Here is a 14,462-nt window from a genome sequence, read left to right on the forward strand (position 1 = left end):
GATGGTGAAGGTATATCCATGTCGGCAAAATAAAGGTTGTCCACAGTAAAATATTCTGCGCAATTTTTGTAGCGACGCTGATAGCATGCGACTCGCTTGTGTCGTTTAGACGATCTGGTGCATTTGGATAACCCACCAGTCACTCTTAAAATGTCTTCGTGAATTTCTAGGAAATCGGCAACATCTCGTATGCGGTTTTTGCACACCAAGTTCGCGATTTCTTACGAATTGCACAACCGAAGTCACCGCTTCACGTTTAAAATGAAACGGGTCATCTTTTTTTTCATCATAATAGCATTCATCGAGATGTCTATACCATCTCTCAACATTCTCAAAACACCTCGAATGATCTTTTTTTACAGCGTTCTTCATTTTTGTAAAAATTCACTTGTACTGCACAGAAAAAACTACTTTAATTGCACACTAAACTTTTTTTTCTCACAGCTATTTTTCCTTGAGGAAAGCGTGCGCTCGCCAGTGGTACTATGGCCCGGCAGCGGCATCGGTCCTCGTTATATATCCCAATCAACCCTTTGTTCGTCAACGTACGAACGAGAAAAATTTAGATGACGTAAATTTTCGGCGCTTGTTTTGTTTATAAATTCCTGCAGCCGCTGGTTATCGGCGCTGGTATTTCTTAAAAATATACGTATAGATCATGTATCAACCCCCTTGATTGTCGGCGTATGCCAAGCGGTGGCCCTTCTTAAAATTTGATTATCTTAGATTTTCAGAGAACTGATTGTCGGCGCTCGGATCCAAGCGGCAGCCCTTCTTAGAATTTAATTATATTTCTTAGAATTATACAGATAACGTATGGGGGAAGAAACGCAACCCCCTTGATTGTCGGCGTATGTCAAGCGGTGGCCCTTCTTAGAATTTGATTATATTTCTTAGAAATATACAGATAACGTATAAGGAGAAGAAACGCAACCCCCCCCCCCTCCCAACGATTGTCGGCAGCCCTTTGTAATAGATATTGTTTATCTTTTGTTTATAAACATAAACGTATGAAGAGAAGAAACGCAACCCCTCCCCCCCCCCCGATTGTCGGCAGCCCTTTTGTAATAGATATTGCTGGAATGTTTATCTTTTGTTTATAAACATAAACGTATGAAGAGAAGAAACGCAACTCCCCCCCCCCCCCCCCGATTGTCGGCAGCCCTTTGTAATAGATATTGTTTATCTTTTGTTTATAAACATAGATAAGCTTATCTGCTGATAAGACCCCCCCGCCCGCGTGACGTCATACCCCCTCGCCACCGAATACCCCCCCGCCCCGCACCCCCCTCAGAGGACCCGGGTTAGAACCGGCCTAGTATTCCTACTATTAATCTAGCTTATATCAATTTAATTAAATTAAAATTTAACTAACTTCTACGATAGTCTGCGGCAACGGGGCCGGCGGCGACGGGCTCGGCTTCATTCATCGGTATCTGAAATGTATAAAGAGTATTAGTTTTTTATAATAAAAAATAATAGTATTTTATAATGAAAAATAATATACTTACATCTGCCATTTCGGTGTTTGAGTACATCTGGAATTATAATAAAATGAAATAAGATCTGGATATTTCGAACACCTGATATAACGAGTCGATGCGCGTAAACAAGTTTTTATGCGCGAACGACAAGAGTAACATTAAAGTACGTCCGAAATATATCTATTGCAAAACTATATGTAAAATCATAATTTTAATCACGGAACCAATAAATAAGATGCGAATATCTCAAAAATTCACGAAAAGATCCCGAAAAGTTCATAAAAATGACAATGTTCCGTCGCTTAATGCTAGTCGTTCTCGCGAAATAAATTATTAATAATAAACGAACTTAATTGCTGACTACTAATTAACTGATTCTACATTTCATTAAAGACGATGATGATGTTAGAACGATAGTTTACAGAATCTTATATGTATATGACTTACCGAAGTTAGTTGCTGAGATGTTAGTCTTTCTTCTCACGACCACAAACTGATTAGACCGCAGGCTGCGCGACAGGGGTGCGTAATCGTGCGGCTTGTATTTAGAATGATATGTTCGATGCCACGCGTTTCACACGTGTTCTTGACCGCGTGTTCATATCATCGATGTTTTCGACAATTTTCGGTGCGACGAAATAATCGCTGCTTTAATCAGGTAATGATTTTATATTGTACGTATCAAAATATTTATTATAAATAAATTTGTGAATATGTTGATGAAGTTAATGTGTAAAGTTATAAGATAATTAATTCTTTATATATTTGGATTTATAATTAAATATTAATTTTATAATAGTACAGACACACACACACACACACACACACACACTCACGCGCGCTTATGTCCGTGTGTTGATACGTATATATCTATATTCTTTAATTAATATTTAAATTTATATTGTACATATGCAGAATATATATGCAGGATATCACAGAATTAGTAGTAAACCTGTTAATGGAAGATTCTTGAGATAATTGGGAGACGATTTTGCTTCTAACTATATTGATATATAAATTTATAAACTATATAGTTTTTTTCAAAAATTTTGATTTTTCTCAATATTTTATATACAAAATTTTTAAAACAAGATCGACGAAAAATTAATATTTTATGAGATACTTACGTTCATGCAAAATAATGTGTTAAAGATGTAAAATACCCTGTTAAATATTCTCTTTGTGATTATCTTATTCTTACAACTTATTGTTTTAATAATTATATTTCACTTTTACGCGATATTTTTATTCTTTTTATTATTCCCCTTATTTCTATATGTGTATATCGTCTATAATTCTTATAATTTCTTTTTTTTTAATTGCATTTTTTGCTATTTTTTATTTGTTTTTGAATTATTACCCTGTATACATATATATATATATATATATATATATAATTTTTCTTTATAAAATCAATAAAATCAATGTTTACAAGCAACTATTATAATAAATATATATATTTGATATACATCTAATATATATAATTTTGATTTAAACACCCTTTATACTGCGCATGATACAACACGCCTTAACCGAACAAATATTTTGGAAAATCGTTCGTTTATATACAAACAGCAAGTGAGTAATACAATATAGAATATAATATAAAAAAAATAAAATTACATAACTTAAATAATGTATAATAATAGAAGTTTTATAAAATGTCCCTTAATTTTCTTGCTTCTTCTGACATTATTTCATAATGGTGTTTTTTAGTTTTACAATTCCGCTATTTTTCTCGTTTTTCTACTATATTTATTTTTAATTTCATTATTTTTACTATGAAAACCGCTTTTGTAGAAAGAAGTTGTTGATTTATCGTTGTCTCTCTTTCATATGCAGATTCATTGTTGTTTTGTTTATTTTTGTTTCATAATTTGTTATTTTTTGAAAATAATTTTAAAAATTATTTTTATTCTTTTTATTATTTCCCTTATTTATATATATGTATATTGTCCATAATTCTTATAATTTCTTTTCTTTTAATTGCATCTTTTGCTATTTTTTATTTGTTTTCTAATCTTTTTTAACAGGTTATTAAATATCTAACATCTCTTTTCCATTACCTTCTCCATTTTTCATTATTCTTCTCTCGTAGATCTACCTACTTATTTTTCTAATTTTTTGTTTTGTCTTTATTTTCTTTTAATTTGTTTTGTTATTGTTCAAAATCATTTTATAACTCTCTCAATACTTTGTTCAAATACCCGCTAAACAAAATTACGTTTCAAGCACGTTACAGTAACATCACATTGTGGCAGTGTGATGTTTGTCGGTATATCTCAGAAACACATATAAAACATGTCGGTAACCCAGAATGTCCTATCTATTTTATGTTACATATAGGACGTTCCATTTGTGACGTTCCTGGAACGTTTAAGGAACTTAGATATAGCATCCGAGAAACATTTCAGTGTACATCGCAGAAACGTTTAAGTAATATCATTGCGACTAGAAATTTTTTATCTCAATTATGTTCCATATGAAACATCTCAATTGTAACATTTTTGGGACGTATATGAGACATTACTGAAACATTTGTATTTATTATGTATGAACGTTTTATTGATATCTAGGTGACCTTAATTATTGTAGCGCAGTAACGTTTCAAGTGTAATATTTTTATTCTAACGTTTATGTAACCAATCTGCAATGTTATATTATATGTAATTGAAACACCTCAATAATGTTATTCTAAAAACATTAAAGTAACATCACAAATTTCAATTTGTAACGTTGTCAATATTTGTAACGTTCTTGGAAGCTCAACAGAACGTGTATTTATTCGCTTGAAAATAAATATTAATTGTACCTAATTAATAAACAGCGAGAATAATGGTGTCCATTTATTATATAATAATGTACAATTAAAATTTATTTATTGGTAAATATGAAATTCCGTTCTGCTGACTTGGAATAAAGAAAAAGCAAGTTAATAGTTCACACACATATATAATTAACTTATAAGATACATAATAACACAAATCGTTAACACAACTAATATGGTCAGTGCTGTTAATGTGGGCAATAAGAAGTTTTAGTAATATATATAAGTTATCATCTAATTGCATTCATTCATCGCTAAATAATTTTAATACAAGCCAACATTTTAATATAAAAATATTAATTTCTCTTTGATTTTAACGTAAAAATAAAAAATTCATGAATACACTAAATACACAAGTAACTATTATTGTGATACTTAAAAAATGATAAAACTTATTGACGTTGTTGCTTTGCCTGTAAAAAATAAAAGTAATAATAAATATGTTGTTATATCGAAAACTAAAATATACAAGTAAAACGTAAAACATACTAGTTCTCTGTCGTAGCGCGTTTTTGAGTGCCTTAACCAAGCTGACACATAGTTCTGAAATTGTTTATCTGTCAAAAATGGAAAGTGTTTTCTAGTCGATCCTACAAATGTAACAAAAAAAAAGTTAATATAGTACCGGTACAATTATTATGCTATTAAAAGCATTAATTTTTTATAATTATATATTTTTACATTTCTATATACGTTTTAAAATGTCCATAATTATTAGTGTGTTCACTTCGAAGTTGCCATTGCGACCCATCCAAGAACATTTTGTACCCAATTTATTAGTAAATATTTTTTCTAGTCCAGCTTTTATTTGATCGTGGGGAGAAGTGCCTCCTAATAAATAGAAAAATGTTTCCTACGAAAAAAATGTAAATACATATATATATATATACAATTGTTCGAGCCTTTCTGGTAAATATTGAGCATCCTTTTTGTCTATTTTAATTTCAATTAAAGTCAGTTAGTCAGAAGGAAAAAGGGTTAAATATATATTTTTTAAAAATAGATATCAGTAGTTTTGGCATATTCAACAATGGTACAATGAAATTATAATGAATGTTATAAAATAATCCTAGTTTAATCAAGCTTGAACAATCAAAATTGCTTTTGAAAGCAATTTCTTTCTAACCATTTACATTATTTTACCAGTTCGAACCTTGAATTTTGTCTCAAATATTCAAAAAACAAGAAATAAGAAATGTAGACTATTTTTACCATTTGTTTTTGTCCTTCCTCATTAGTTTTTAATGCGATGTCGAAATCAAGTAATTTTGTAAATTTCTTGAAAGGTTTGTTCGGAATAAGAGAAAAAGTACTACTACAGCTTGAACCAGATGCTGAGAGCAGTGGAAGCGAATTATTTGTACGCTCTAATTGCTTTAAAAATGCATTTTGTTGTTCCAATAATTTTTTAATCGTAATCGTGTTTTGCAGGATTGAAACAATATTCTGACTATCTGAAATATAAATTTACAAATTATATTACTATAAACAAAAGAACAATAAATATGAATGATTACCTGCTGGAAAATTTTCAAAAATGATATCGGTTGGTATCATATTATTTACTGGATTAACAGCATCTTTAGGATCTAAATAATGGAAATTTTTAGTATCATTATTGTATTTATTTAATATTAAATTAATAAATTAATAGACACTATCAGGAGACGCGGTAGTGTCTCCGGCCATGTTCAAACCCTAAGAGACCTTAAAAGACACTACAAGTCTCCTTATCCTGCACCATCAAAGTCCATTTTTTGGGGGTGTAGAACTAAAATATAAAAACGTAATGAATTTGTTATGCAATTTTGGTGTTACTTTGTTATGTAACATTTATGTATTTTGGTTAATATAAATGTGTATACTCTAAAAGTTTCGTAAATACTACGTAATTTTAATGACATAATTGTAACGTTATGTTAAATATGTAACACTAATATTATTTTGTTGATATCAATGTATATATTCTGTAAAAACCTTATTATAACTATTATATATAATTATAATATTTTGGTTAATATAAATGTGTATACTTTAAAAGTTTCGTAAATACTACGTAATTTTAATGACATAATTGTAACGTTACGTTAAATATGTAACATTAATATTATTTTGTTGATATCAATGTATATATTCTGTAAAAACCTTATTATATAACTATTATATATAATTATAATAACGAAATTACGATGTCACATTAAATAAAAAAAATATCGCAATTTTGTTATTATACTGTATGTAATGATTATAATAAAGTTTTTACAGAATGTATACATTGATGTCAACAAAATAATGTTACGTATTTAATATAACGTTGCAATTAGTTATTAGAATTATGTAGCATTTACGAAACTTTTAGGATATACACATTTACATTAACCAAAATATATAAATGTTACGTATTTAACATAACGTTACAATTATGTCATTAAAATTACGTAGTATTTACGAAACTTTTAGAGTATATACATTTACATTAACCAAAATACATAAACGTTACGTATTTAACATAATGTTACAATTATGTCATTAAAATTACGTAGTATTTACGAAACTTTTAGAGTATACACATTTACATTAATCAAAATACATAAATACATATATAATAAAGTAACGCCAAAATTACATAACAATTTTATGTAACAATTATAGATTCATTACGTTATTGACATAAACGATACGTCACAGTTATGCAATAATTGCTAGTTTCTTCTTTAACCGTTACGCGGTGTACGATTCTCTATCTATCTCGCATTCAAATTTCAGTCAGGAAAGTTTAAAGTTGATGAAATTGACGGTAACATCTGTGTTAATATAGAATTAAATTTTCTCATGTAAGATCATGTCACAAAGAATAATGAGATTATCATAATGACAATTGATATAAACGAAATTAATCGGAGAACGATCGATTAAAAATTAATACAAGCTAATTTAATTAAAAGTTTTTTAATTAACGATTAATATGAGTTAATTTTAATTAAAAGTACTTTAATTGACGATTGAAAAAAACAGATTCAATCGAAGACAATTCAATTGACAATTGATTTGAGCAGAAACAATTAAAAAATATTTAATTGACGATTAATAATATCAAATTTAATGCGAATCTCTTCCATTAATAATTGACTTAAGAAAATCGATATAATTTCTCTATTTCCATTAATTAACAATGTGTAACGATTAATACAATTTAAATTTTAATCGAAGATGTTTGATTGATGATATTAAAATGACTGAATTTAAATAATATATATCTTTTCCTTGGTTCTAGCAAAGTTATTGTACGTAATAGTTACAATATAAATAATAAATAATTTACGTTTTTTAAACCATATTTTTATTCAGAACATTTTTAATTCATTATACATTTTATTATATTTAATTTAATTATATTTAATGTTAATATATATTTCTCGAATTTTTTCTCATTTGTTCTAAAATAATAAATGTATAATATGTTATATTAAAATGTGTTGTACATATATACAATATATCAGGAGACGCGGTAGTGTCTCCGGCCATGTTCAAACCCTAAAAGATCTTAAAAGACACTACAAGTCTCCTTATCCTGCACCATCAAAGTCCATTTTTTGGGGGTGTAGAACTACTAAAATATAAAAAATTTTGAATTGCACGTAATATAACCTGAAAGGCGGCATCGCCACGAGTAATTTGAGCCAAGAAAAAATAAAATCGGTCAAGCCGTTCTGGAGATACAAGCGGTCAAAAAGTGACGTTTTTCATGAAAAATGAAGTAACGTCGTCTTCTTCTTCTCTTCTTCTTCTTCTTCTTCTTCTTCTTCTTCTTCTTCTTCTCTGTCCGCGTATAAATCTCTTCTCACCTTTCACTCACACCTCCCTCAACTTCCACCCACTCCTTTCCCTCCCACATCCCGCCCCCACCCCATCCCCCACCTTACCCCCACTCCCACCCCCACCCCCACTCCCACCCTCTTTCGCCTTTTTCACCCTCTTTCGTCCTCTCTCACCCTCTTTCACCCTCTTTCGCCCTCTCTCACCCTCTTTCGTCCTCTTTCACTCTCTTTCATTCTCTCTCATCCTCTTTCACTCTCTTTCATTCCCTCTCACCCCCTTCGTCCTCTTTCGTCCTCTTTCACCCTCTTTCATTCCCTCTCACCCTCTTTCGTCCTCTTTCACCCCCTTTCGTCCTCTTTCACCCTCTTTCATTCTCTCTCACCCTCTTTCGTCCTCTCCTCACCCTCTTTCATTCTCTCTCACCCTCTTTCACCCTGTTTCGTCTTCTTTCACCCTCTTTCATTCCCTCTCACCCTCTTTCGTCCTCTTTCACCCTCTTTCGTCCTCTTTCACTCTCTTTCGTCCTCTCTCACCCTCTTTCATTCTTTCTTACCCTCTTTTACCCTCTTTCGTCCTCTTTCACCTTCTTTCACTCTCTTTCGTCCTCTCTCACCCTCTTTCATTCTTTCTCACCCTCTTTCGCCCTCTCTCAACTTCTTTCGACCTCTTTCACACTCTTTCGTCCTCTCTCACCCTCTTTTGTCCTCTTTCACCCTCTTTCGTTCTCTCTCACCCTCGTACGTCCTTTCTCACCCTTTTTCGTTCTCTTTCGCCCTCTTTCGCCTATCTCGTCTTCTCTTACACTCATTCGTCCTCTCTCACCCTATCTCCAAAAAATCATAAAAATGAAAAGGTCAAGCCATGTTCAAAAGAAGGTTCTCAAAAATTTAAGCCTAGTCTGTACAATGAAAAATAATTACTCGTAATTCCAGAGTTCCAATTTGTTAATATCGAATAATGTATTTGTTTCAAGTAATGGCAGTAGAGTCAAATACATACCTACGTATATGCAATTTTTGCTGTTAATTGTACTTAAATGAAAAAAATAATTAAATGATTTAAATATAGCACATTTTAAATCAAGAAACTTATATAATCGAACTCTGTTTAGGCAAAGGTAGAACATTTCATTTGCCTCTGCCTTTACAAGAAACATTGAATAAGGTATGTCCTCCGGAAGATCCTATAAATTTGAATCACGAGTTGCACATTCTCGTTCGAGGTATACCCAAGAAATCTAAAGTGGTTTGGGAAAATTTGGTAGATATTAATAAAATGTATAAGGCTTTACAATGGTTGAAAGAAAATAATCCTCATTATTCAAAAATTCGTCTTCCAGCGTCATCTGATGATCTATTAAAGAATAAGTTGTAGGAAACAGAATATCGGATTGTCGATGAGGAAAGCGACAATGACGAAATAAATGAGGTGGTTGAGGAATTACCAGCATTGAATTTGTACAATGTACAGCAAAACAAAAATAATAATGATCAAACCGTTTTAAAACGTACGGCTTTTCTCACACAAATCACTGAACATTCGGATATTAACGATCAGTATACAATATACCCAATACACGCGAAAAGAATCGATAACGAATCTGCATTGAAGCTTTATCAAATGGTGAAAATTGAAGATTTTCCAATGGATAATCGTTATAAATATCTGGATGTCATGTGTTTCCCTGATTTATATCCTGATGGTGTCAATGGACAACGAAAAGATAGAAACTTTGCATTGCCGGAATATTTATTTATTAGAACACGATTGATGTCGAAACATAGTAGATTCAGGTTGAATCTGCAGTATCTGTTTTTACTTCTCAATGATGCTAACTACCGACAGTTAAAAAGTGGTATCTATTATACGATAATGGTTACTAACCCACGAGAGAGATACACTGCTGGTAGATACTTGAACGAATTGAAAGGTTACCAATTAGAAACGAATTTAATGAGTATTTTCGCAAAATTGAGAAATACGGATCAATTTTGGCGACAACCGTCCAATAATGTAAAATGCATGACTTTGCATTACGGTCCAGCGACGTGGTTTTTGACTTTGAGTCCTAGTGAATGGAAATGGTCCGATTTGGGTGAATATTTACGAGATATAAATCCCAATAAAGAGAAGTTAAGCATCAGCGAACTAATCGCATACGATCTTGTAAGTACTTCTAGATTCATGTGTATAAAATTCAAAGCCATGATTGATTTTATTTGTTTGTCCGATAATCCAATAGGAAAGGTTATTCATTACTTCTTGTGACTGGAATATCAACGTAGAAGTATCCAGCACATGCATTGTATGATTTGGATAAAAGATGCTCCAGTATTAGGAAAATCGCCGGATGAAGAAGTTGCTACGTTTATTCAAAAATACGTAACGTGTGAAATTCCAGATGAAAATGTTTCGCCAATGTTGTACGATACGGTAATAAGTGATCAGAATCATAAACATAACTCGTATTGCATGCGTACGAAAAAAACGGAAACTAATATATACAGAAAGTGTCGGTTTGATTTTCCTCGGCCAGTTACTGAGAATTTCGTTTTAAGAGACGTTATCACTTCGATAGTCGGTAGAAAAAATTTACGCAGTAAGAGCAGATTGTACGATCTTCCTCGCAAGGAGTCGGAAAGGTTTATAAATGATTATAATCCGTCTATCAAATTAGCCTGGGAGGGAAATATGGACATACAATTTATTAGAGAAAGATCAGAGTTTTTAAACTCATATTTAACAAAATACACGACAAAGTCGGAAAAATGCAATACAGACTTTAAAGTGATAGATTCGAATAAGTCCTTGGCATCGAAACTGTGGAATTTTGCAATGCGTTCATTAAATAACAGAGAATGCGGTGCTTTAGAAGCTGCGGATACACTATTAGGGAATCCCTTGTACGGTACGGATAATGATACCGTGGTCAAATGGATCGATGTTAATGAGGTGAGAAATAGAAAAGTTAAAACATTTAATGAAATTAAAGCTCTCGATGAAAATTCTACGAATATTTACTGTTCGTCACTCATCGATGATTACTATCCAAATAGACCTCAGGAATTAGAATCATTGAATTTGTACGATTTTGCCAGATTCTGGGAAATTACGAAACAGATGCCAAATAATGACGAAGTCAAGTGTTACAAACTGGCATCGGGTTTATTTTTAAAAAAACGAAAAAAGGGTTATTTAATTAACCATTATCGATTTAATATAAAAACTGAGCCCGAAAAATACTTTTACTCGCTGCTTCTTCTGTTCAAACCATGGAGAGATTTGAGTGAACTCAAAGGTACATTCGAGACTTACACGGATGCCTTTAAGAATTCAGAGTCTGTTTTAACGAAGGCAATGAAATATCACGAAAGGCTCGAAGAAATACAGAAAGCTTTTGAGAACGTTGCTGAATTAATCGAGAAGCGCGAAAATGATCTGAAAACAGCAGACAGAGACAAATCCGATGACGATGAACTGGATTGTAATCCGATAGAAGCTGACGACGCGATGAAAGATCTGGAAGATTTTGGTAAGATTGACGACCCGATTGATTTATCGCAAATGATGTCGCAATTGAACGTAGACCAGAAAAGAGTCTTTGATGGAGTATGCCAAGTTTTACAAGATAAGAATCAGATTCTGCGACTGTACGTAAGTGGCGAGAGTGGTACAGGGAAAAGTTTTCTAATTGAAACGATTAAATATTGGATCAGAATAAATTTGGAAAAAAACGACTGCCATATCTGCTCCCACGGGTATCGCAGCATTCAATATCGATGGCTTGACAATCCATAGAATGTTTCAACTACCGGTTAGTCATGAATCTACACCAAAATATACGCAATTGTCAGACATGGTCTTGAAAACTTTGAGAGACAAATTAAAGAATGTCGAATTATTTATAATCGAAGGAATTACATGTAACAATGCAATGATGGATTTAGGAACGACTGTATTCAGTGATGGTCAAGCCTATGTAGGTTTGTCACGAGTAAGTAAATTAGAAGGCCTACATTTGATAAATTTCAATCCAGCATCAGTTAAAGCAAACTCGAGAGCCATTGTAGAATATAATCGACTGAGATCTATATTCAAATCTGAACTGCCACAAATCAATCCGTCCGAGAAAAAGGTTGTGAAAATGTACGATCGTCGATGGGATATCTCTAATATCATTGATGATATGCAGAATTATGATTGTGAGGAACCAGAAAGTATAGTTACGTGGAAAATATATGGCCTTTGCAATAACGATGCTGTTTCGTGTTACGCTAATGTAATATTACAATGTGCGTTTCATTGCGTACGTATTAGGCAACAAATATTGAAAAATAAAGCATCGAATGCATTGATTGATGCTACCTGCGCGTATGGTGAAGGTAAATATTGCAACATTCAAGCGGTTAGAAGATCTGTCGGAAAACGCTTCGAAGAACGAACACAACAAGATGTTTCGGAATTTTTTACGGCTCTAATATCGACGTATTCCGACATCAATGATGTATTAAAACTCGAATTAAAGCACGTAACATGTTGCTCGAATATCAAATGTAATTACAATGTAACTAAGCTGGAAAGCAGTAGTTTGTTAATATTACCTATACATTCGACATTAAAAAGGAAAAAAGGTGTCACTCTACAAAGTTTGATTAATGTAGAATTTTCTAAATGGGAAACGATAAATGGCAATTGTAACAAATGTAAGGGCACCGTGTTGAAAAAGAAAACCGTAATCGAATCAACTTTATCCGTCGTAGTAATACAGCTCAATTTATATACTTTTGTAAACGGTGCTTCTAAAAAAATTATCAACAATCGGATTACCGCCGTGCCGACGAGTAATATCACGATTAATAAAAAAAAGTACAAGCTAATAAGCGCTATATTTCACGAAGGTGAAGAAATGAATCGTGGTCACTACACGTGTATGTTGAGAGCTGACACAAAATCGGAATGGTATTACTCTAATGATATGGAAGTGTTCAAGAAAAAATGGCCCAAAGGAGCACAAGGGGCATACATATTGTTCTTAGAACAGATTAAATAATGGCGCTGTATAAAGGCTGCCGTAAACGCTACATTAAAACATCAACTGTTCTAGCGCTGTATAAAAGTTGCCGTAAGCGCCAAAATAAAATATCGACTGCTCTGGCGCTTTATAAAAGCTGCTGTAAGCGCTGCATTAAAACGAGTGCAATAAGTTTCTAATTTAACCTAGGCTTCATGACATTTCAAAAAGTATCATCCAGAAAAAAATTATCAGACAGAAATATGTATGTCGTGTTAAAATCGGAGAGACAAAGAAAAATATATGGTTGCGTTCTCACGAGAATGGGCGATGGAGGGGCCCATTCTTTATTTTCAATATTCATACAAGAATATAAATTCATTCTGTTGCAATTGAAATAAATGTGCAATGTATCGTTAAAAGTTATTACAATTATACAAACATTTACATATATGATTAAATAAAATATATATGTATACTATAATATAATTATATATTTTATATATGTACATATATACCATATATTTCAATTATTTTGAACTGTATTGCATAAATTGTTACTTATACAAAGTTATGTGATAAGAATCGAAAATACATATATCAGAAGTTGATACGAAATTTCGAAATTTTACTAAAGAAAGATTGGAGGTTTTTAATTTATACAATTTTCACAACTCTTATTTCAATTATTTATTCTACTCATCGAAAGTTTTTTGAAAGCAGGCCGCCATGTTATTTTTCTGAGTCATTAACAAATTGGTACTCTGGAATTACGAGCAATTATTTTTCATTGTACGGGCTAGTATGAATTTCAAATCAAATCTCTATAAACAACTATTATATTTTGTGCACTAAGAATAACATATCGCACTTATTTTCTAGAATCAAATTGTAATCAGTTTTACTTATATGTTATGTATATTCAATGTGAACTTGCACCTTGAATAAAATATCACAGTTACTTTTCATGGTAATACCCACAAAACATTTAAATATTCTTAGTATATACATTGTACATACATTTACGTATATTGTATATTCCAAGTATATACTTTTTGATGTAATATACATACAATGGATGTGAAATGTATGCGCAAGTAAAACCAGGTTAATGTACATAGAAGGTTCAAAGTATATACATATGCATATGATATGTACATTGTATGTATGTATATTCTGTACATGCAATATTATTATATGTAACATGTACATATCATATATATACACATTTGTACATACATTAGATAGTAAAAATATACTGGGTACATACATTGTACATACCTTTATGTATATTGCATATTCTAGGTATATACTTTTTTAA

General features: G+C 31.7%; 1 long non-coding RNA gene across 1 annotated transcript; it reads right to left on the bottom strand.

Annotated features, from left to right (window-relative positions):
• Window positions 1–1,371: 1,371 nt before the first annotated feature.
• LOC146724135 (uncharacterized) lies at window positions 1,372–2,066 on the bottom strand. Its single transcript, XR_014924190.1, has 3 exons — window positions 1,932–2,066; window positions 1,512–1,538; window positions 1,372–1,436 (listed from the first exon to the last, which is right to left on the bottom strand). It is a non-coding gene; the product is annotated as an uncharacterized LOC146724135 (long non-coding RNA).
• Between the last annotated feature and the right edge of the window lie 12,396 nt (window positions 2,067–14,462).

This window comes from Nylanderia fulva, unplaced genomic scaffold, assembly GCF_048542155.1.
Source record: "Nylanderia fulva isolate GAGA-0341 unplaced genomic scaffold, ASM4854215v1 Scaffold147, whole genome shotgun sequence".
NCBI lineage: Eukaryota > Metazoa > Arthropoda > Insecta > Hymenoptera > Formicidae > Nylanderia > Nylanderia fulva.